The 25,508-nt window shown below is 35.5% G+C and overlaps 1 protein-coding gene across 3 annotated transcripts in view; it reads right to left on the minus strand.

The window, feature by feature from the left end:
- Nucleotides 1-25,508, minus strand: part of GPC5 (glypican 5) — a 1,289,857-nt gene that overhangs the window by 480,089 nt on the left and 784,260 nt on the right. The gene's annotated exons all lie outside the window — the stretch shown is intronic.

Below are 25,508 nucleotides of genomic sequence, written 5' to 3' on the forward strand. Positions count from 1 at the left end.
ACATACATAGGATTACAATATACATGAAAACTGCTTGTTTGCTGAAGAGATGATTTTTAAAAATAGTGAATAAAGAACCCATCCTCTGCAGGCAACTGTTTCACCTCTAAGATATTCCAAGAGCTGGTATTAATAAAGAACTGAGATTCAGGGACTTGGAAGATACATAAAGGTGATTACAGTACTCTACCACTGGCAGCCTCTCTTAAACAATGAGGTGAGATCATTGGGATTAGGTTCGAAGGATTCTGTAAGACTTTCCTTGGGGCCAGAGATTGAGCCATCTCAGTAGACCAACCCATTACATTGCTAAACACAGTCTCCTATCTCCAAATGGTGATTGATGTTCTTCGTACACTGCTAAGTACTCAATAGCCTTCTAGCAACTTCATTAGGTCTCCATCTGACTAATTAGGAAAAATTGGCTTGAGGCTTGGATACATGAGAGGAAAAAAAGAAAATCTTTGTTTTTACAACTTAATAGTCTCATAAATGGTTCTCTTTTATAGAAGGGGAAATTAAAAACATCAAGGCCTTTTCCAACTCCAAAATGATTATGCAGAACATTTGCCTAGTGGAAGTGAAGCAACCTCAATGAGAGCGCTCCAAATTTACATCCTCCTTTGTCCACTGCCTTACCAAGCCTGAGCACTGTGGCTGCCTCATCTTGTCTTCCTGGCAGGTGCTGATGGACTGCTGTAGCCACGGTCTTCTTGCTTTTCTAAGCCCAACATTTTTATTTCAATAAACTCGAGTTAAAAGGAGTGAATATATACAGCGGGGATAATAATTTCTGCCCTCACTTTTATACTACTTGAGTTTTCTTTTAGTGTGGCATCAACAACTGATGATGAGAAGATGCTGAGATAACCAACCTAATCCTTTATGCATGTTTGGATGAAGGGTGGTTATAACCTACTTCACTTCTAGAATGTCCCACATCTTTAGCTTCTCAGAAATTTAAGATGGCAAGCCCTGACACAAGGTAAGGGCACAAAATCCTAAGAGGTTAAAACTGGCAAGGGGTAAATAAGGATTTGTCTTCATACCTAAGCACTTATGTTCAAAGTGGGGAACATAAAAAAGGCACATCCAAGAGGGGAAAAAACAAATCGGTAATTGATCCAAAGTTCCTAAGTACAGAATTTATTTTAAAAGCACCACCACAAAATAATAATATAACACCCAACCAAAACCACAGCATTTAGCCTAGGTAGCCATCCAGAGCCTAGAGAAATGCTTTGAAGGGCAGAAATACAAGGACAGCCCTTTTTTTCCTTTACATGTATATGGAGAAATCTGAATGAATTTGACCAGACATAGACACCCTGGGAGAAGTCTGCTCCTGGGCCTGGGTGGTATAAGGAGCACCATATTACTGGTATCTTGTTACTTGTGTCATTTGGACTATTTACTCTGATTCTTTTCAAATAAACAATGCTTACCACACAGCCTTGTTCCAGCAACATGCTCATTCTCATTCCTTTGTGACAAAGACCTCAATTTAAGACTTTTCCTAATTTTCCCATTCATTTGGGACTAACGCTGAATTATTTCACTTGCTCTCTTAGGAAGTGGGAAAGTGTCTGATGTCCTCAGACCCTACATCTTGGTCTCGTTGTGGGTATCTGTTATCTTCTTTTGGGGAACTTCCTACCAGTTTGGAGATCTGCATTTTGCAATCATCCACATAGTTGCCAAGCTCGTTTTGCTTACCCATGAATATCACCTCACTACATGTAGATGTGCTAAAGAAGAAATATAAGGCATATTTCCTGCTATGAACTGAATATTTGGGTCCCTCTATAATTTATATGAAAACCTAAGGCCCAGTATATTAGGAGGTGGGGACTTTGAGAGATGCTTAGGTCATGAGGGTGAAGCCCTCATGAATGGATTAGTGTCCTTATAAAAGTGGCAGAGAAAGCACCCTTGTCCCTTCCACCAGGTGAGGTTACACTGAGAAGACCACAGCCTAGAAAGCAGGCTCTCACCAGACACCGAAACCACCACTGCCAGGTTCTACCCTCCAGAACTGTAAGAAATAATTGTTTATAAGCCACCTAGTTTATGATATTTTCTTATAGGAGCCCAATTGGACTAAAACAACTACTATAATGAAGGTGTTCACCACTTTTAAAAATGTGTTTTAAAAAATATTAATAGTAACTAATTGGTTCAAAAAAAGGTTTATAAATTTACAAAGGCTCAATTTAAAAGGGAAAGTGACTTCATTACATTAGATGAGGATATTTCCTGTATTTAAAATAACCAAGTTTTAAACAGGGGCCTCGCACTATGATTGCTAAAATGATCGTCTCAATGGAGTTATAAATTAGTGAGGCCACTAGAAGGAAATGGAAACAGAAGATATCATCATGCTACATTTCATCAGCTTGAGAAAAAACTATTTTTCAAACCTTTGATGTTCATTAAATTTCTTTTCATGGACACTTAAATAGTTATCAATATTGCAAATGTAATGTGAAGTCAAATAGATTCAGAAGATATTTAAAAGCTAAATCAATAAACTACCCAAACCAAACAAACATGAAAGCATGTACTATCTGGCTGAAGTTTCTATAAAAAATAGGCCTCACTTGAAGAAAATATTATAAAGTCTTTTCAGTTCCAGACTATATGCATGCAAGCTGTTTTTTAAAAGATTTAGAGAGTGGGGGAGAGAAAAAACATAACACATTTCTTTTGTTGTGCAAGTCTGACTTTTTTATCATATATATGCAAATGACTTACTAGTAAAAGGTATGACACTTGAATAATATCATAAATCTATGTTTTCTTTTTTTCTGATTAATAGTTTTATCCCTCACTCAGAGTGGCAACATCTACATAACAGAGTGATTCATGTTAAAATCACATCTTCAGATTGACTTCCGTTTGGAATCTGCCTTTGTCCCTTCCAAATATGACAACATATTTCATAAAATTAATATTTACTACTGCCAATTAAACAATATAATTGTGTTCTCAGTCTATAGTGTTTTTATTATTTTTATGGGATATCAGCATTTAAGGATGCCTAGATAAAAATAAGTTATTCCAAGGATGACTTGGAAACTCTTCATTTTTTTTTAACTGAATTGATTGGGATGGCATTGCTTTGAAAAATCATATAGGTTTCAGGTGTACAATTCAACAAAATGTCACCTGCACAGTACATCATGTGCCCATTGCCCCAAGCAAAGTCTCTCTCTGGCCCTTTTCCCCCTGTCTTTGCCCACTTCTACCCAGCCCTCAGTCCACCCCTCCTTTCCCTCTGGCTATCACCATACTGTTGTCTGTGTTAATGTGTATACACACATATGTATATATATATACATATGTGTGTATGTGCACACATATATGTATATATGCATATGTTATATGTATATGTGTATATACGTGTGTGTGTGTATATATATATGTGTGTGTATATATATATACACATTTCCCTCCCCTCTGACAGTTGTCAGTATGTTCCATGTATCCTTGCCTCTGGAATACTGTTCATGATCAAAGTTTGTCTCCTTCTGAGATGCAGAAGTCTATGATAATATTCAGCAGATCTTTAAAATTTCTTCAGCAAAAATATTGAGAAAATAAAAAATCATACACATAGTAATTTGCAGAATGCTTTCACAGCATTATCACTAACTTGATTAGAGATCACACTACTACAACAAACATCAATAAGGTGTCATCTCATTATTGTCTTAAAAGTCATGTTTCTATTCTCACATCTCTTAATTTATGTCTTATTGAATTGTACACCTGAAACCTAAATGATTAAGAGACGTGAGAATAGAAATATGCTCTCTAATCTGTGCTAATCTACAACAAAGCACCAGAACAAAGCTGCCACTCATGTAACTAAATTATTAATATTAATTTAATATTAATATTCAGGTATAGAGAATTTAGTTTTAATAGGCCGACAGCACACATTTTTACAAATTTTTACATTATTTTCTAAAATAATGTGCTTTACCCTTCATCATCCACTCCTCTCTGTGTTCTGTGGCAAAACTACTGTAATCATTTTTGTTTGTTTTTTAAATATGTTTTTATTGATTTTTAGAGAGAGAGGAAGTGAGAGGGAGAGAGATAGAAATATGGATGAGAGAGAATCATTAATTGCCTCCTGCACACTCCCTGCTGGGACTGAGCCTAGAAGCCAGGCATGTGTCCTGACCTGGAATCAAATCTGTGAGCTCCTGTTCATGGGTCTACATTAAACAACTGAGCCACACCAGCTGAACTGTAATCATTTTGAATCTAGCACTGGAAACATCTATATATATAAAAGCCTAAGCAACTGAACAACTGGCCACTATGACATGCACTGACCACCAGGGGGCAGATGCTCAATGCAGGAGCTGCCCCCTGGTGATCAGTGTGCTCCCACAATGGAAGTGCTGCTCAGCTGGCTGACCCATCCTTGTTACTGCCTCGGTAGTCCTGTAGGTCCAATCTCCAGAGAATGGGCCAGGCACTAATGGACCTGAGCCACCAGCACGATCCCAACATGCCTCCACTGGCCTCCTGGAAGTTGGCCTCGGACATCGTGGCTGCTTCCCCTCCCTAGATGTTCTGCATGGAAGAAACGATATAAAAGCGGCTGCAGGTGGCTCCTGACGACCGGTGCGAATGTCAGCAGGATGGATCCGGATCCTGGGCCAGCAAGGGCGTCCCAGCAAGGGGGATGCCCAGAGGACTGATCGCATCCCCCTCTCCCCCCCTCAGGACAGGCCCCAGATGCAGGGCTCACAGCTGGCAAGCACCGCTGTAGCAGCACAAGCCTCTCCCAATCAGGACTGACTGGGCACAAGACTGCAGCAGGTGCAGCAGGGCCGGATGAGTGGGAGCAGCAGGCAGGAGTGACAGGCGGCGTTGGACTGCCAGTTTCAGCCCAATCCCCACAGGCCATGCCAAGGGATCTCACCTGTGCACAAGTTGGTGCACTGGGCCTCTAGTCAAGTAATAAAAGCTTCCATAATTCTATACTATTAAATATATTAGTTTTACAATATAAACAATGATCCCAATTTAGTTTTTTTGTTATTAACATATCTTTTATTTTGTTAAATTTTAAGTTACTATCTTATATATAGCCCGGCCTGTACCCTTTCACAATCCAGGACCCCTCGGGGATGTCTGACTGCCGGTTTACACCCAATCCTGCACTGGATCCCACCCAATCTGCCTGCCTACCTGATCGCCCCTAACCTCTCTGCCTGCCTGCTTGGTCACTCCTAACCACTCGCCTGCCTGCCTGATCGCCCCTAACCACTCTGCCTGCCTGCCTGGTCACCTCTAACTGCTCGCCTGCCTGCCTGATTGCGCCTAACCACCTCTGCCTCAGCCCCTGCCACTATGGCTTCGTCTGGAAGGACATTGGAATGATGTCCGGAAGGTCATTCAGCTGTCTGGTCTCATTAGCATATTATGCTTTTATTATTACAGATTCCAGAAATCTCTATAGCTTACACATGACAATATTTTAACCTCTTGACAAATGTGGATTACCGTATTAGTTCTTGTGAATGCAAATCACCTCAAAACATTATAGTAAACAAAATAAAACAGAGAAAGGGACATTATTAAAAATGTACTAATCTTCATGCAATTTTTTTGTAAAATACTACTTTTTAAGTATAGTGAAGTACTTTCAGCTTGAGATCAAATGAGATGATGGATTTATTTTCCATTACTATGGCATCCAACTACACTTATCTCTGAAAGAAATTGTATTTTGAGTATATTTTATACTCAGAGAACTAGGATATTTATAGAACAATAGACTCATTTGATTTACACGTTTTAAAACTATTTTTAAGATCAGGAATCATGTACATGGAATCACTTGATGTTTTAAAAATATTGTCTTTCATATCAGTTTAAAACCTTTTAAAATCACATTTTTTTATTATTAGATGGATTTAACATTTAGCACATAATTGAAAAGTTTTTGAAATTTGTTCTTTGGAGGATATATCAGTATAGTATTTTTAAAATATGATTTTATTAATTTAGAAAAAAATGGTAATTGAATGCCTAATGTTTTCCAACTCCTTTAAATATCTTCTTGTCATCTGATCAGTTAAAACTAAATATTGTGACTCAATTTTATAAAAAATGCATCTAATATCAAAACTACTAATTACCCTGCTTGGGGGCACAGAAATATTTACAAGGTTGATGTTGGAGTCTGACATATCTGATTTCATAGACTAGTTCTTTTGATTACACAGCTTCCTTCCATATATGCTAAACTTATTAACAGAGAGAGACGGAGAGAGAGGAAGAGAGGTTTTAGGAAGTGTAAAATTTAACCAATAATTTTTTTTCCTAAAAAGACACTCATAATAAGAGAAAATCTGCTTCTCTGTAATTCATAAATGTGTTGGTGTTTCATCTCCTCCCATGACAGACACAGAGCTAATCCAAAGCTTTACTGGGCTCCCTCTTTTCCGGTGAGTTTGGGAGCTTCCTTGTTAAGGGCACACACTTTTTTCTGTTCAGAGAATGCTTGTGGTAACAAATTAAATAATTGCCTGATGGGGACAAATTCATTAGATAGTAAATTGAACCTTCGAATCATTTTGTCCATGACATAAATTGAGCATGAAACCTTATTTCTTTCAAGCTGAAAGGCACAATGAAGTTGAGTCAATGGAATTTGTTTCTACTTAAAGATATGCCATTGCATATACATTGAAATTTTAATAAAGTCACAAGACCTTATTGCCCACTAAATTCACAGAACTGAATTTAATCTACAGAACATTACAAAGGTACACAATCTAGATAATGAGATTGTATTAAGCAACTACAAAACATACGTGCTTGTAGGTGTTCTTGCATTCTGTTTAGAAGGCAAGTATTTTCCAGTAATTTCTTTTTGCTTTCTACAGAAATTAATTTCACGGTTGTGCTGTACTTCTGACTTCACAAAAATACTGCCTTTTCTTCGTGATACAATTGTTGTCAGATGTTCCATATAATTTTATTTTTTATAAAATATATTTTATTTTTTTTTTACAGAGAGAAAGGGATAGGGATAGAGAGTTAGAAACATTGATCAGCTGCCTCCTGCACACCTCCTACTTGGTATGTGCCCGCAACCAAGGTATATGCCCTTGACCAGAATCGAACCTGGGACCCTTGAAGTCCATAGGCCAAGACTCTATTTACTGAGCCAAACAGGTTAGGGCTAAAATTTTCTTTTAATTGTATTATTTAAGCCCTAAATTAACCAGATATAGTGTCTTTTCACAGTTTGTGATCTTCTCTTTATTCACCATCTACGTGGCTCTACTCATCTCTCTTCTAAGGTCATTCTCAAGCTCCACTTCTTACATATGTGTAGCCCTGCACAAGTTACTTAACCTCTGTGGGCCTCAGTTTCCTCACTTGAATTACCAGAGGCTATGCATTAATTATCTTTGTATTCCTTAGATTAGCTGATATGTCAAGTATTAACTAAGTACTTATTACCTGGAATATGCATTTAATCATCTTACAAATTACAATTGAAAGAGACAAATTAGATTAATGATAATCACAAAGACTTTCAGCTGTTAACATCCATGTTGATGGTTGCTTGTTGACATAAAGTATCATGGCAGGTAAAACTATTTCCAAGAAAGTGAATGAGCAATACAAAAATTTTTTCAACCCATTATAACATGTCTGAAAGACAAGAAATGTATATAATGGCCACATAAGTTGAATTATAGCATGAAATACAATAAAGAAATTTAGTGGCCAAGTCAGCATAACTGCAACTAGGAAAGCATCCCTGTTCCTGGACTATTTTCTGTTCTCCATCAGCAATTTCATTTGATTACTAACTCAGTTTTAGACTCCAGTCTTTAACCTTAACCCTTTTTCAATTTATACATTTCAAAGTCTTTACATTTAATGTATCTTACATTGAAATGTAATTTACTTAGAAATGCATTGATATAAAAATGACAGTATCTAAACCAATGGTACATTTAGCTATAGTTTTAAATGGATATACTGTCAAGACACTGCCATTTGTTAATAATGGGCTGAATAACTTACTCCAGATATATCTTCCACAGATTTTTTTTAGGAAGGTGATTTCTAATAATATTATTCTACATTGTACAAAAGAGAAAAACACAAGTAATCTGCTACTATCAAATAAAACAACTCATATCCAAATTCAAGTTTAATAAGATACCATGGATTTATTATGAATAGGTCAAGGATTCAAGAAGAATCATGGGTTATATAGTTTTGTGAACCATTATTGATTTTAAAAATCCACATTTAAAAAAAATTCAATACAGTCTCTTTCATAAATCATGTTGCCCTGCAAATCTTTAAAACAACTTCATGAAGTTTGGGCTTTGGGGACCTTAATTAATTTTCTGTCTGCAGCCTTTCTAGTTGTTAATCAGATTTGGCATTCTCCTTATGTTTTGATGTAGCTTTGATTAGAAAGAGATTTTAGACAAAAGTATATTTTCCCTTATCAAGGGTCATTAAGAAATAAAGTATCCAGCGAAAGACAAGCTGGAACTCATTAGTTAGTTTAATAAAACACTTATGAGGAACATCGTGTACTAAAAGAATGACTATATTTATATGGCCTTTTAAATAAACAAAGCAAAGCCAAAAATTACAAGCAAAATGACATAAAATAGATTTATTGAAAGGTAAAAGTTGAACAGCTAGAAAAACCACCTGCATGTCATTATCCTATATATTATAGAAATATGTTTTCCTTCAAAAGAGTAAACTAGGTCCTTATAAAATTTGTTTCATCCTATATCATATTTTATTTAACATAATGATTGATATTTTGGTATTGAATTTAACTTTCCCCTCAAGTAAAATATTTGAGATAATAAATACTTTAAGTTGCTTAGATTGCTCAACACAAGAATGCATGCAACTTCATATATCAACAAGGTTTTGCATTTCTTTCATACCTCAGAAGTAACTTTAGACCAAATCAAAAGAAAGTGAAACTAAATTTAATCTTAATTTGTAAGTTACATCCTGCATTCATTTTTTTCTAATTTAGACTATGGGGTACTGTGTGGCATAACAATAGGTAAATTACCTTGAATTAAAACTGTTCATTAATATATGCCAATAATACTTCAGATTTTCTAATATATAAGGTTTAATGCATAAATGGAATTAAAGTTATAATAGGCAGGGATAAAAAATGACTAACATATATTGTTTGATGCTTTAAAGCAGTTTTCATAGTGTGTTGAACTAAAATTGGAATGTGACACAGTGCATGAATTTTTGAATTCTTAAAAATTGCTCTCTGAAAAATTATGGTGAGAATGTTGATATCTTGTACTTTTTAGTATGCATGGTGAATAAGTGTATGGAAATACCCAATACCAAGTAGATAATAATAAATGCCAGTGACTTTTAACGTATTAAGAAAGTTGCTTCTTTTCCTTAAAAAAAAAGTAAACTAGTACTGGAGCAATCATAAAAACTGTTAGCTTCTGGAAGCTCAGTAATTATGTGAAGTACATTAAGTATATGCTGATGTGCCAGACAATCTGTTCATATAACATAAATAGACGATGCTTTACTTCTCAGTGTGTTTCATGATGACGGCAAGGATAGGCGACCTTCATAACGAATGCATATCCATCTTAATTCATACTTTTTAAAATAAATTCTCCTTCTAAGTCTTGAGATGTATTCTCGTGGGGAAAGATACCTTGGCCCAAAATTATAATAAAGATCACAGTTAAGATTCCTCATGTTTTTTTACAAGGGTATTCTACATTAGTCCATGTGAAATGTCATATAGTTAACTCACTAATGCCAATCCTAACTTAGTAAGAAAATAATCAACTATAATAAATTGCATAAATATTCAAATTCACATTTATTCTAACACTGCAGATATTTCCATTTTAATAAAAGTAACTTGAATATTTATACGCTGCTCTTTCAGGTTCCACCCTCCTCTCCACCAGCAGAGACAGAAAACGAACACAATTTTGCAACTGGTGTTCATATTTAAATAGACTATCAAACACACATTAGTGCTAACTGCTGAAATATACTTTTTCCAATGAAATACATTATTCAGAATTAAAATTTATTATACTTGAGATACTTTAAAGTCATATACCTACAAAATCTTCCACATTATTGTAGCACTTAGAGAATCAGGTTCCAACTAAAATGTTAACTGGCATCTCTTTCTAATATATAAAGAGATATAATCTTTTTTCTTCTTCTTCTATTTTCCAGCAGCCTAAAATTCCCACGAATTTGCTGAAGTTTTCTCTCTTGATGGTTATCTTGGGTCCTTTCCTTCACCCCACAACCTTCACCCTTCCACCAAAAGCATTCCAGACAGATCACACACACCCTCCCTTGCTGCCCACAGTCTATGAACAGTCTGTTCTGTTGTCCCAGGCACACTATCTATCACTTGATGGCTTTTATCTCAGGAATCCTGCCCTTTGGGCAACCTCCCTAATACACTCTTGGGGGTTGGAGAAGGCTCTGGACAAGTGTATATTAATGATTTTTGGCAATCTAAACTTTGACATATTTAACATTTAGAAATATGGGAGCTTATAAATACAATTTCTGGAGCTATAATTTGATATGGAATTTCGTATAGCTGACTTTTATTATAGAACAAACAAGAAAGACCACATCCAAAAGAAGGATAGCAATTTATTTAGTCCTATATTAGGGAAAATACAATGTAATATATTTAGCACCTAGAAATATGAATAACTTATGAGTGATTAAGAGAGAAGCATCCTATATAAAAATTGAGATAAATAGAGCTAACAACCCCAAATTACTAAAGAACTCGGCAGAATAAAGTTAAGAATCAAAATTTGATCATCCAGATTATTCCTTTCTAACTGATTTATGTAGATATATATATACATAATTTTTCTACAGAAAATGTTATATTTTATTTACTTTATCAAGTGCAATTCTATCCCTGAAAAATATATTTAAATTCTTTATGAATTTAAGATAATATATTACTTTGAGTCTGTTAAATAGGGTCTCAATGCTCATTCATTTAAATTAATAAATATTTGGAATTCACATCGTGTCTTTAGTTTTATTACACTTTTCTTTATAAAAAGATATTTAGTAAAACTCTATACATATAAGAATTTAAGTAGCTATCCTTTTATTTCTCAAAAGTCATTTTACTAAAAGTTAATAAAAATATGGATGTACAAAAATGAACCTGTTTAATGCTTAAAGCTACAGGAAATCCTTCATTGAGGAAAGCATAATTATCCACAAATTCCCCATTCTTGAGTATGACCTTTTCTCCTGAATTTTGAAAAGAGAATAAATAGTGTATTTTCTATATAATTAGCCTGCAGATATTTAAAAATAAAATTCCATTAACTAGATGGAAAGAAGGTGTTGGTCAGTATTCTTTTTTCTAAGTTTTTACAGTTACCATTCTCATTTTTATTTGGTATGAGTGCCTGTTGAACTTACTTACTGATCATTGCTTTCTCAGCATTATATGCAGATTGGGATGTGAGAAGAGAGATAACTATAATTGCCAAGCAGAAAGGTTTTAAATACAATAAAAATATTTTAATACAACACTATCTGACCTTTAATTAACTAATTGAAAAGTGAGAAATTATTTAAATATTACATATAACCAACTTTTTCTTTTCAATTTTATTTTAACCATTAAGAGTACAAATTAAGCCCTAACCAGTTTGGCTCAGTGAATAGAGCATCGGTCTGGGGACTCAAGGGTCCCAGGTTCGATTCCGGTCATGGGCATCTACCTTGGTTGTGGCCACATATCCAGTAGGGAGTGTGCAGGAGGCAGCCGATAGATGTTTTTCTCTCATCGATGTTTCTAACTCTCTATCCCTCTCCCTTCCTGTCTGTAAAAAAATCAATAAAATATATTTAAAAAACCCAACAACACTGTGTTTAAAAAAAAGAGAGAGAGAGAGAAAGAGAGTACAAATTAAGTCCGACTGGTGTGCCTCAGTGTTTGAGTGTCAACCTATGAAGCAGGAGTTCACAGTTCTGGGCACATGCCTAGGTTGTGGGCTGGATCCCCAGTAGGGGATGTGCAGGAGGAACTGATCAATGATTCTCATAATTGATGTTTCTATCTCTCCATCTCCCTTTGTCTCTGAAATAAATAAAAAATATTTTCAAAAAGAGTACAAATTAAAACACTTAAAAATAATTTAAATGGGAGTCCTTCTTAGATGTCTTCTAATTGTTTTTCCAATTTACATCTCCTCCAAAAAAATGCTTATTGCAGTTTAAATTTATTGAATTGTTCTAAAATTTGAGTTGTTTTAAATTTATCCCTATTATTGAAAGTATTTCAGATGCCCCTGTTCTCGCCCCTTTGATCCCCTACACCCCACTCTTATCTCATCCCCGTTTAATTATTTAAGGGGAAATTGTCTCAAATCTGTTTTCTTACATCCTTAAGTTTTTGTATGACACTAAATTAGACATTTGTAATATGAATACATATGACCAACTGAATGGGGAGACCTGGTAAACCCACTGTTTTAGTTAAGTGAAGGTCAATAAAGAGAGATTGTAAGCAGCTGAGATTGAAACATGAGAACAAACCCCTATCTAATTATCCACACCTAAAAGATTTAGAATTCTTTTCAATTTTCCATATTCCCATCTCCTCAAAACTTCCCTAGTTCATTTGCTCTTTTCCACTCCCATTCCTGTCACTGTAGTCCAGGTAACCAATGTCTTGTTCCTGGACTACTCTAGAACCTTGTAAAAATGACTTCTTTTCCATACATGACTTTGGCAATATATCCTAACATATAATGCAATGCCCCCTTTACTAAATCATATCTGATTATGTCATTCTTAAATATAAAACCTAAACTAGTGTTTGATTGCTTTTGGATAAAAGCCAAAGTCCAAAATATAAAAACAAGAAATGTCTCTCACATCCAGCCTTCTATATTCTAAATATATTACTATTATTTTATTCCTCTGTTCTCATGTGTTTCTGTGTGTGTGTGTGTGTTTTGGTTTTTTTTGTGCTTTTTTTTTTTCCTATTACCAAGTCTTCTAATATAATTTCTCTCGCTTTGGATCACTTGTGAACACTTTTTCAATTTCTTTCTGATCTTCATCTGGATAATTTTTACTTATTTACCAAGTGTCAGCTTACTGTTATTTTCCCTAGTTCATGGAACAGATTGGTTGAGTACTTTTTGTGTTCCTTTAGAAACCTGTTTAGCCTCACTATCTTACTGGAATTGCCCTTTTCCTGTTTGTTGCTCTATGATACATACAGAATGTCTAAAAATATGTGTTTAAGGTAATAGGTAAGTGGGGAATTAATACTTTTCTGAAATCCATAGTTACTATTCAAGTGCCTTACATAAATGTATTTAGTACAGTATCTCTCAGCAAAATAATTCTTCACCTATATGCTTTCTCACTCTAACTCTACAGTGTGTCTAATGGCAGAAAATTATTTTGCTGCAGCTACTTCAGCAAGTTTGGGTTTTCATTTGCAGAGTAGGATATAACTTTGAAGATAAGGATTGAGAGAGAAGAGAGATACAAGATAAGTCACCATTGCCTAACTGCCCTTATTTCTAGGAAAATTCAGGAAAGAGCAGTTATTAGTGAAAATAAATATTAGGAAGTATTGCAACGCGTCATGTGATATAGTTCTTATCCGTTTGCCTCAGAAAATTTTATTTAAAAATCTCTCAGATTTAAGGGTTTATATGCAAGTTTTTAAGGACTCAGGGTTCTGAGCTATTTTATTTCAAATTGATGGAAGTACTGATGAAAAGTCTGGCCTAAAGGTGAGGCCAGGCAAGAGATGTTCAAATGTATCTAGATATGGGAAAACCTCTCATTTTCCTTACTCTTTCCTGAAAAGAAAACTGCTATAGAGGACACAATTGAACCAAGGACCAAGGGTTAGGAGATAAAGTAAAGGTGCCCATACAGGCCTCTTTCTTTCTTGCTCCAGATTAGACCAGTAGCAAGCAAGAAAATGGATCAAGCGTGTGGTGAGAGTAGTCCTTGATCCCAGTTAGCTCATGTGGATAAGAATAGACCAGGGATTTGAGGCTAAAATCTAATCCAACATTTCATTGAAGCATCCTCTATAACCTCTGTGTGACATTGTTCAGGCCAAGCAGAAACTGGCTGAGGTCTCCTTTAGTCAATGGCAAGAGAAATCTTAACTTCTGGCTCACTCAGGAAAAAAAAAAAGAGAAACTCATCCTGAAAATAGTAGACTTTAGGTATATTATGTATTAATTCTGACTTTAATTAATTCCAGTCTTGTTTTGTCTGAGTTGCTTTGTCACAAATGATTTGTAAATATCTGAAGCACAGAAAGGTCCTTTTCTTTGAGTGAAATTTGGGACTTTGTGACTTTTAGGTGTACTGGGTAGATCAAGATAAAAATCTATTACTCTTCTCAGCATGGTTCCCAGGAGCTGATATTGGTGTGTTATTCTGTGGGGAGTGGAGAACTGGCATGAAGTTCCACTTCAATGACCTCATTGGCTAGAAAAAATATTCGTGTGTATCAGCAGCTGTGTTACAATTCTATTGCCTTTTCCATATTGGTTTTATTTTTCTAGTTTCTTTAGCCAAAAACATTGAGAATTTATATTTCAGGGACAGAGGGGTGACAGTGTTCTGTTATTTAGAAAACTTATTATTTGCATGAACAAGTAGATGATCCACATCTTTGACTTAACATTAAAAAGTCTTCCAGAGAAAGTACATGGAGCCTGTTGCCTCAAAAAATAGGCATTTTGAAGTTAATGAATAGTATTGAAATTTGTTATCAATTTGAATTAGAATAACTAATAAATTTTTATACCACAGGATACATTTTAGAAATGACTTAGGACTTTGACATAATCAAGGCCTGGGAAAAAAAAATTCAAAATTTAATTTGAGATTAAAATCATTAAACAGAAATGTTACTTGCTAACAGTAAGTGAAGACAAAATTATATTCTAGTCACATAAGATTTCTTTATTCTAACTTGACATAAATATTAACTACATTCAGGTCACTTTAAAATTATGTAAATAATGGCACATTTATAATTAAATTTCAAAGAAATATTTTTAAAGATGAAAGGAAATCAATAGATTTTATTCTACTAATAATGATATCCAGTGGGAAGTATCTATCTTCTCTTGAGAACAAGTGTTGGCAAGGTGTGGAAAAAAGGGAAGCCTTGTATACTGTTGGTGGGAATGCACAGCTTCTAAAGAAAAAAATGGAGGTTCCTGAAAACATTAAAAATAGTGCCATTATACGATCCAGCAATCTCACTTCCAGGGATATATCCAAAGGTGGTCATATCTGCATTTCCATGTTCATTGCAACATTATTCACAATAGCCAAGATATGAAAACAATCCAAATGTCCAGTGACAAATTAATAAAATGTTGAGTCTATGTGTGTATATACACCATGTATATGCATGCAATGGAATTTTATTCAGCCATAAAAGAGAAGAAAATCCAACCATCTGCAAAAACATGGATGAACTTGGAGGATATTTTACTAAGTGAAATAAGCCAGCCACAGAGAGATAAATGCTATATGATATCACTTGTATATGAACTTCTTTTATAGTCACACTCATCCAAAGGTTATGTCCTCAAGGGAAAATTCACTAGCACAGAGACCAAATCAAATTATCTTTCCCTTTATATCACTTTTTAAATTCCTAATTCTAATAGAGGTAAATCCAATGAGGGAAGGGGCCATCTATGTCTTATTCACTGCTCTATCTTCAGTGGCTAAGATAGTTACAGTGCATGCTAGCTCCTCTACAAATATTTTGAATAATGGCTATCTTTTAACTTAAGAAAATTACTATGTGGCTATCCTATAATTTAGGATTGCTTCAATTATTCTCTTAGATTCTCTATGTGTACATATTTCTGAATTTATACATATTTCCGTTTGTTTTTTCCATAAAAATATCAAGTGACATTTTCCTCTGTGCACTTTTAATTTTTTTATCTCTCTTAATTTTCCATTTTCAGTTTCAGACTTATCATTTGAAGCCTGAAAATTGCTACTAAAGAGAAGAGATATTCATGGAATAATGATAAAATATATTCAACTTGGATAATCACCAAAGCATTTATTCATTCAAACTTTCCTCCAAATTTAATATTAATGCTATCTCTATGAATGAACAAATGGCCTTTCACCATTTGTTCACTAAAATGTGATTATCACTTGCATACAAGTGCAGGATTTAATTATTTTTAAAATGTCTTTATATATTTATAACATATACTGTACTAGAATAAATTAAAATCTTAGAAAAAGGCATCAAAGAAAATATAAAAATATATTCTTCAAAGTGTTAAAAATAGAAAATGAGATAAGGAGAAAAACTTTGTAAAACAATTGGAAAAATTATCATTTTCCATGATATGGCCAATTTGCACATAAAGTATAGGCTTGAATTTCCTACTGGTTCATGGGAATTTGCACAAATGGTTTTATGAAGGCCATTTAATGCAGCTTGTATTGAATGAGATGCAATATACCCATTAAAACCATGTTCCTGCTTTCTAGAAAGACAGCTATAACTCTAAACTTTTGGCAAAAATAGATGTTTCTGCTGTGCTATAGATACATATAATTAAAAGCAGAATTAAAAAATATGATGACAGAGTCTATACTAAACCACTCAGCAATTTTGCTCTCAAGACCCCACCTACTAATTTATAATACAGAAAATCTGCCTCATTTAAATGTGAAAAATTTTTAAAGAAAATAAAGAAATAACATAGTCATTTAGAAGGGATTATACATTTTTAAATATTTTTAAAAATATTTCTTAATTATTAACCAATAAGTTAAATGAATGAAATAGTATCAAACCAGTGATACAAATTGATTCTAGTGATAAACAAATTTAATCTGGTATTTCTATATGTAAACACATTTAAACTTCTCTAACCCAGCCCTAGCCGGTATGGCTCAGTTGGTTGGAGTGTCCTCCTGTACACCAAGAGGTCACAGGTTCAATACCCAGTTGGGGTGTCTATGAGAGGCAACAAATTGATATTTCTCTCTCTCTCTTCCTCTCTTCAAAATCAAGTGAGGACTAAAAAACAAACAACAACAACAATAAAAAAAACACAGTTCTATTCCTGTAATAGGAATAAAAATACAAATATTTAATTAAATATACACAAAGTCATAAATTATTAGATGTCTGAAATAAGCCTTGAGAGATCATATAATTACATTTTTTTCAAGGTTGAGTTAATCTTGTGACTGTAGAATTTGCAGTAAAAAAATATATATTTTGTTTCCTCAATCATTGCAGTGCAAGGCACCTCTTACAATCCCAAAATTGCACATTTTACCTTCAATTAACTTTTCCTATTACCTAAAATATGTATATACTAATACAATTTCCATAATCAGGTTTATTTTCACTTCATTCTGCTGCAGCTACTCTCTTGCTCTCAACAGCTATTAAAAATCTAGTTGTTTTGTTTGTGTCATGAATGTGTTCAATATTTGCATAATGATTCCTCTCAAAAGAAGAGAGAATGAATGAACAATAAATAAATTGCAACCTCCCTGCATAATGACTCTACCTTTAAAGATGGATCACACATGGCCATGCTTGAATGCATCCAATATATCAATATTTATTAAGCAGACAGAAAATCAATTGAACCATAACTTGCTTTGTGCTAAGAAAGAAGAAATGCAGAAAAGGATATGGAAGGATTATTAAAAAGAAACTTACCCAAAGTTAATACCAAAAGCTCCTGTGGAATTTCTTTTTCCAAATCTTTATAAAATTGAATAAACCATCCACACAGGGAATTAGAAAAAAAATAACTAAATATAAAATGGCCATGCCTGTCAGAAAACCTTACTGAGTTCTTACAATAAGGATCTTCAATCTCCATTTGTTAAGATATTCTGTAGCATTTGCATACATCATGCAAGAATTTTATTTATTGTAGATATATAGTAATTTATATATCCCCGATAGGAACATATTCCTGAAGAACACGATCACAGCTATCGTGTATTTTGAGTTCCACAGAAAGATGTTTAGTAAATGTAAACTAGTAGGTAGTGAAGAGTTGGTGTAATATATTTGAAACTTATTAACATGCCAAAACAAAAGTAACATTCCACTCCTAAACATGGCCTTACCCCTTTTCATGATTATAGTGGTTATAGTATTTGTAGCACATTCTGAGTGCCAGGCACAGTGCTAGCACTTTCCCTGTGTTCATTATTTAATTATGAAAAACTCTGACTTTTATAATGTTCACTGTGTAGATAAGGGGGAAAAGTTTGAAATGTTAAATTATTTTGCCCATGTTTTAGTTTTAAAAAATAATAAAACTAAAGAAACCCAAGGCATTGAACACAGGTTTTTCTGATTCCACCTCACTATACTTTCTTTACTACCCACTGATTACCTTGGAAAAAATATATATGAGCAACATGTTTGGTTGAACAAAGAGACTTAATAATTTAAGGCAAATCCTCAGTTGTCATTCTCTGCCTGACAATTAAAAATGTGGCCGCACACACATTTGAGACATACACATGATGGAATATTTAGCCCTAGAAAGGGAGAAAATAGAGCAAGTTATTTAACTTCTCTACCCTATTTCCTTCTCTGTATTATCTATAACTAGAGGCCCAGTGCATGAAAATTAATACACTGGAGGGGGGGGGGTCCCTCAGCCCGGCCTGCCCCCCTCTCACAGTCCGGGAGTCCTCAGGGGCGGAAGGCAACCCGGCGATCAGGGGAAGGCGATGCCCCCATCACACCTCTGCTGCTGCCACTGCTGGTAGTGCAAGCTTCGGCCGGCCCTGGTTACCTGAGCCTCAGGCGGCCCTGGGCGGCTGAGCAGCTGCCATCCGAGGCTTGTCTGTGCCTTGTGCTGGACCTGGGCAGCTGGGCAGCCACCATCTGAGGCTTGCCTGTGCCTCGGGCCAGCCCTGGGCAGCCACCATCCAAGGCTTGCCTGCACCTCAGGCTAGCCCTGGGAGGCTGAGGGGCTGAGGGGATTCGGGGATTCCGGAGGCAGGCGCACAGAGCGGCCTGCTGCCCCAGCGGGGCTGAGGGGACTGGGCACCGCCATCTTGTGGCTGTGGGCACTGCCATCTTTGAGGGTGTGGCAGTCAATTAGCATATTCCATATTTATTGGCTGTGGGTGCTGCCATCTGTGAGGGTGTGATGGTTAATTAGCATACCCCCTCTTTATTAGAATAATAAATCATAATATGCTAATTAGACCAGACGACTTTCCATATGAAGCTGGAGCTGCGAGGGAACCCTGGGTCCCGGGTGCTGGAGGGAAGCCCGGATCCCAGGTGCCAGAGGGAAGCCAGTGCCAGCAGCCAAGGGAAGGAAGGCCTACTCTTGCATGAATTTCGTGCATTGGGCCTCTAGTCTATATATATAAAAGGCTAATATGCAAAGTGTCCCTGAGGGAGTTCAACCAGATGACCAGGAGTTCTATCACTCACTATGATGTGTGCTGACCACCAGGGGGTGGTACAGAATGAAGGAAGGCCCCAGCCAGCAGCCAGGGAAGGGAGGCCCTGGCTGGCAACTGGAGGCCCTGATTGGCCCTGATTTTGGCCAGGCCTAGGGACCCTATCGTGCACAAATTTTGTGCACTGGGCCTCTAGTGGATATATATTGTTTGGGAATATTATTTTATTATTTTAGGTTTTCTTTATCTGTGTTCTTTCTGTGTTTTCTATTTTTACCTCCTCACCCCGATATCTTCCTGGCTAATTTTTCAGGGGTGGGGTGGGTTGGGGTAAGGTGGGGGTGTGATTTTTGTTTAATATAAGTTTGAGCCTAAGGAAACAAAGATTCCCAAGGCTAAGATCAAAATGTCTAAACCTCAGAAAAAGAAGAGCAGCTTTAGATAAAGAACAAAAAAGATATGGATAACACACGATTCTGAGTATAAGAAAAAAAGGAGATATCTGTTAAAAAAAAGAACAAATGCTTCTTAGATTACTTTTACTTTTCAATCACGTATTTCATAGGAATAGTCTAATTTCACCTTCTTATGAAACGTTAAATTTTAAAATAAGGCAGAGTGACTAAATAGCAAACATTTTCAATATCCTGTGATTCCTCTTTCATTAACGTTGGCTCTTGCTCTTTATCATAAAATCATTGTCCAAAAAGAAAACTAGGTTATGCTCCTCTAAATTGCTCCCAGAGACTCTGAACAATTGACCACAAGTGCAGAATAATAATGCAGCAGGTTGAAGGTGAGACTTAAAAAAATATCATTGCCAAGCATAAGGCCTTTCAGGGCCAACATTCACTATATGCTTTCTGTTAGATCAAGAATGGAGAGCAGAGACTGTGCAGGAGTAGCTTTAAGAGAAGTGAGGAGGTATCATCTGACTTGAGTAGAGTCTCCATTACACCACTTTCCACATGAAGCCTTCTCTTGACTTTCTCATCTCTGAGATGCTGTAAGCTCCTCTACTCTTTTCCAGCTCAGCACCTCCTCTGTGCTCCTTTTTCTCCTATTTCCCTCCTTTCTTACCCAGTTAAACATTGCAAAGAGATGGTCTGCCTTTAGTATGCAATCTATATGTAACAGATACTGAGCCAGAGATCCAGGGAGGAGGAGGGAAGGAATTCAACTTCTACTTCTTGCCAGTTTCAGGATTTCACACTAGATTTTTTTTTTTTTTTTTTTTTTTTTAGAATGGGCTTCTACTTTTGACAAAAATAAAATAAAATCTAAATCTTTGAAAAACTGGCCTATTCACACTTCATTTACTTTTTTACTGCTCACTTACTCTATAGCATCTTGCAAATTACTTTCTAATCTCACAATTTGAAACAACCTTAAAAGTCACAGTTAGAATTAATAGATAAGGTCAGTTCATTTCTCTTTTCAGTTCATATACTTTCCCATGTCTCTGTATCACTTGAAACAACTGATAGTACCTCCTTTAAGATACTGGATTTTGCCCTTCTTGGGCGATCTGCTGTCCCAACTACCCTCTGGTTACCCTAAAAGCTATTAGTCCCTTAAATTCTTCACTGACTCTATGGATAAGACATTAGATGGCAGGACAAGAAATAGTGGGCTTGGAATCTGAAGACTTGGAAACCAAACGGAGAGAATTTTGGATTTCTATCAAATATATCAGGTCCTCAACACAATAGGTGCTTAATAACTAATTGCAAAGAATATAATAAATGTGTTCTTAGAAAAATGTGAACATAAATAGAAAATAACAGATTGGCAATATTTGCTTTGGAATGATATTCTTTAAAGGTGTTTTTTTTTTTTTCTTTTTTAAGTGAAATGCAGTTAGTTTTAAATTTTTGGCAATCCAGTGTCTTAATTCATGATGTTTCCATGATAATGTTATGTAAAGGGAAGAATATTAAAATAACGTTTTGATTCAGCCAAGGCTATGTGCTGAATGAAGGTAAAGGCTGAGGGACAGGTATCTTCTCTTTCAGTGCGTACAAAAACACAGTTTTGGTGACTTGATGCCTTAATGTCATGTTAGGTATTTGGGATTTGATCCTCAGATTCTATATATTATTTACTTTATAATATATATATATATATTGATTGGATGCATTTGATGTGTGAATTTTAACAATTCTCACCTCTTTTGAACATATTTTTAGATTTAAATAACTTGGGTATTTTAAAGAATGGTGATACATGTTTGCCCTGTAAATAACTCACTGTAGCTTGGATGGCTGATATAGGTGACAATGGTACTTCGTTAGCATGAATAGTTGAATATTGACAATACAAAATTACCTGACTATTACAATTACATCACTTAGACAAATACTTTTTAAAAAATCTTTGAAAATAAATTCTTTGAAAATATATTCCTTTGAGATAATTATTATGGCTATATTCATTTCACATCCTTTTTAGGGACATTAAAATGGTTTAAAAGAGATCTCAACTATTGGAAATGAATTTCTGAGATCATAAAGTCTATCTCACAATCAATTTTGTTTCACTCATTCCAGTGTAATTTCAGGTGGGAAAATACATCAAAATCTAAGGAGAGAGAAACACATGTTGTAATTATACATGGTTGCAACACAAAATTATAATCTTTTAAAGTAATGTATTTAAAATAATATTAAAAGTTTTGAAAATTATAAACTTAAATGTACATGTTTAATATACATATTGGAAATATTTTTAAAACAATTATTTCTGGCCACTCAAAGAAAGAATGTGTAGGAGCTAATTCTCTTGACAATACATAAAACTAGAACTACCATCTATATATATAAAAGACTAAGCGACTTTTACAAAGGAACGACCGGTTGGCGAGTCACTATGATGTGCACTGATGTCCAGGGGGCAGACATTCAACACAGGAGCTGCCCCATAGTGGTCAGTAAGCTCCCACAGCCAACCTCCCATGGCCCCACCCCCCAGCCGGCCCCCACATAGCCCGATCGGGGGGCTGGCTGGCTAACCTTCTGCGGCCCCTCCCCCTGGCTGGCCAACCTCCCATGGCCCCTCCACCCCTTGACTGACCCAGCCCCAATGGGCCCTGATTCGCCCCAAACGTTGGTGGGACCTGCCGGCCAACCTCCCACAGCCCCTCCCCCGAGCTTGCCGCAATCGCTGGCCAGGCCAAGGCACCCCACTCGTGCATGAATTCATGCACCGGGCCTCTAGTAAGAATGATAAAATGGCCTAACTATTTATTACCTTACAAAAACTTGGTTCCAAGAAACACTATTAGTTGAAAGTAAATGGTCATGTGAACCCTTTGCATAAAATTTTTGATGCGCTTAGTATCTAGGACAGGAATAAATCTTGTAAGATATGGGTTCAAGGTCTGCAGACATCATGGGACCAAAAAAGTACTCGAAATTGACATATTAACCATACCACAATAGTAAATAATAGAATGGAACATATGGAGAGGCTGATACAGGTATATCTTAGCATGTTAAAAAAGTCTTCTCTTCTATTAGGATTTTTTCATTGTTATGAAATTATATATTTATGTGCTCACACCTCTAGTTTGTGTGTCATTGAGATTGAGGAATCTGCTCTCTCACTGGTGTGGCCCTAGGGTGTGCCACAAAGTGTATAACTATTCGTAGGATAAGTTTATTCAATACTATAGCAAGCATTATGTGGGTATCTATCACTTCCTAATCATTTGTTTTCTGGGTTCTGATTCTTTGTGCACGATGACCCTGGTATGACTTCAGGTCCTGGCTGACCAGCTGTTCTCTGTTTGTGTTTGGACAATGTTGACCAGTCAGTACAGAATCTTTGATAGCCAGAATCTGGTCAATCACCAGTGACCTAACTGTTGGTCCCTACCCACCCCTGCCCGCCCCTGCCCGCCCCCTCCCCCTTGTTAATGTTCTCTGATGGTCTGTCTTCCTGATGGCTAGTCTATCTGGTCACTTAGATTCATGTTTCTTAAAATTGTAATATTGATTACAAATTCTACAAGTGTGGACCTCTCCATTTGGAATCCTAACATGTGCTCATTCCCACCCATCATGCTTGAATTCTTTGAGTTTGAACTATTTCAGAACTAGATATTCTGCACTTGCTTTTAACTGATGAACATTGAAACTTATTAGTTATAGTGATGGACTTAAATTCTCTAACAAGTATAATGTTGAAGCTTCCTTTGTACTGTCACTAAGACTTTGGCTTGATGTTTCTGCCTTTCTTGACAAGAAGAAGCAAATAATCCCAACTGCAGTTGCTCCCTAACCCCCACAGCTCTGTGCTCTATCGCTCCATCCCATCTCTCCCTGAGACATGATCTAGTATCTGTATGTAAGAGCTAATAAAGATGAAAATATGTTCTAGAATCTAGATCATAAATGAAAGGGTAACTTTGGATAACAAGAATGATGGCTTTGAAAATAGAATATGTAGAAGAGATAGGCATAAAAATTATCTTTCTCTTCATTACTTTGATCTTCCATTAGAATAAAGAAGCTAGGGTTTTACTGCAAGAGAGAAAATTGAAATAGATGAAACTGAGTTCTTAAGGAAACAGAATGGTTTTTGAAAACCACTGTAATTCTGCAGGGAATCAAGATGCTTTGAATTTAAGACATAAAGAGGTAACAGTCCAGGTAGTGTTACATAGCATAAATACACAGTTGGCCAAATATTATAAAATGCTAACAAGATAATATACTCACTAATTATTCCTATCCACCAAAAGTGGGAGATACTATAATCAAGATAAAACAATAGATTTTCTCATATACTAAATGTAATCAATTCTAAAGAGTATGTAGTCCCGTAGAGAACTTATTAATACAAAAGATAGGATAAAAATAAATGCATACTCAGTTTAAAAGGTGATTCTTTTGATTTTTGGTTTGCTACCTTCTTTCCTTTAAAGCAAAACTACTGTAACAAAATGAGGTTTGTTTTGCATTTGGGTTATGTCCAAGGGCACCAGTCGACTTCACAATTTCCACTTTAGCAATTATACTGACATCATTTCATTCATGTGCACAGAAAAACTTTAAAAATCTATGTAAAAAATTCTGGCACTTCATCGTTTTACCAATGGGTATTATCTGGCCTGTCTTCAAACAACATAATAGGGAAAAAACACAAATATTAAATGCAACATTAATTAAAGGGAAAATATTAATATCAACATTACACTTGCAATGTTTTAAATGAAAGACTAAAATATGGAATACTACTTTCTTGGGGCTAAAATTCATATGTATTCATATATATAAATATGTCTACATACTAGGTGTACCAGTTAATAATGCAAATTTTTTCAATAGATGGCATTACACATATGTTGATATATATTCGATTTGATATGTATGCTATTTTGTTGTATTGACAGCAAGCTTCAAAACTTCATATGTCAAATTTGCTGAAGGTGTTAACATCATAGATATTTTTATGCTTAAAAATGTCGAATTTCTTGCCAGGAAAAAAGAGCATTTGTGGGAAGTTTTAATTCATTACTTTATTTTGAAGAAGAGTGCTGCTGAATACTTCGGGAAGCTTATGGTGAACATGCTCCATCTCAAGATACTTGTGAATGCTGACTTAAATGCTTTAAAAGTGATGATTTCAATATGAAAGACAAAGAACGTCCAGGCCAACTGAAAAAGTTTGAAGACCAACCATTACAAGCATTATTGGATGAAGATGCATGTCAAACTCAAAACAACTTGCAGAAAGATTAAACATTGCTCAGCAAACAATTTCCAATTGTTTACAAGCAATGGGAAAGATTATAAAGGAAGGAAAATGAGTGCCACATCAACTGAACGAAAGACAAATGGAAAACCGAAAAGTCATCAGTAAAACGTTGCTTCAACAGCATGAAAGAAAGTCTTTTTTGCATCGCATTGTGACTGGCGATGAAAAGTGAATTTATTTTGAGAATCCCAAATGCACCAAATCATGGGTTGATCCAGGTCAAC

Source organism: Myotis yumanensis, unplaced genomic scaffold (genome assembly GCF_028538775.1).
Source record: "Myotis yumanensis isolate MYYU_CA2020_CCGP unplaced genomic scaffold, mMyoYum1.0.hap1 SCAF_3, whole genome shotgun sequence".
In the NCBI taxonomy this organism is placed as follows: Eukaryota; Metazoa; Chordata; class Mammalia; order Chiroptera; family Vespertilionidae; genus Myotis; species Myotis yumanensis.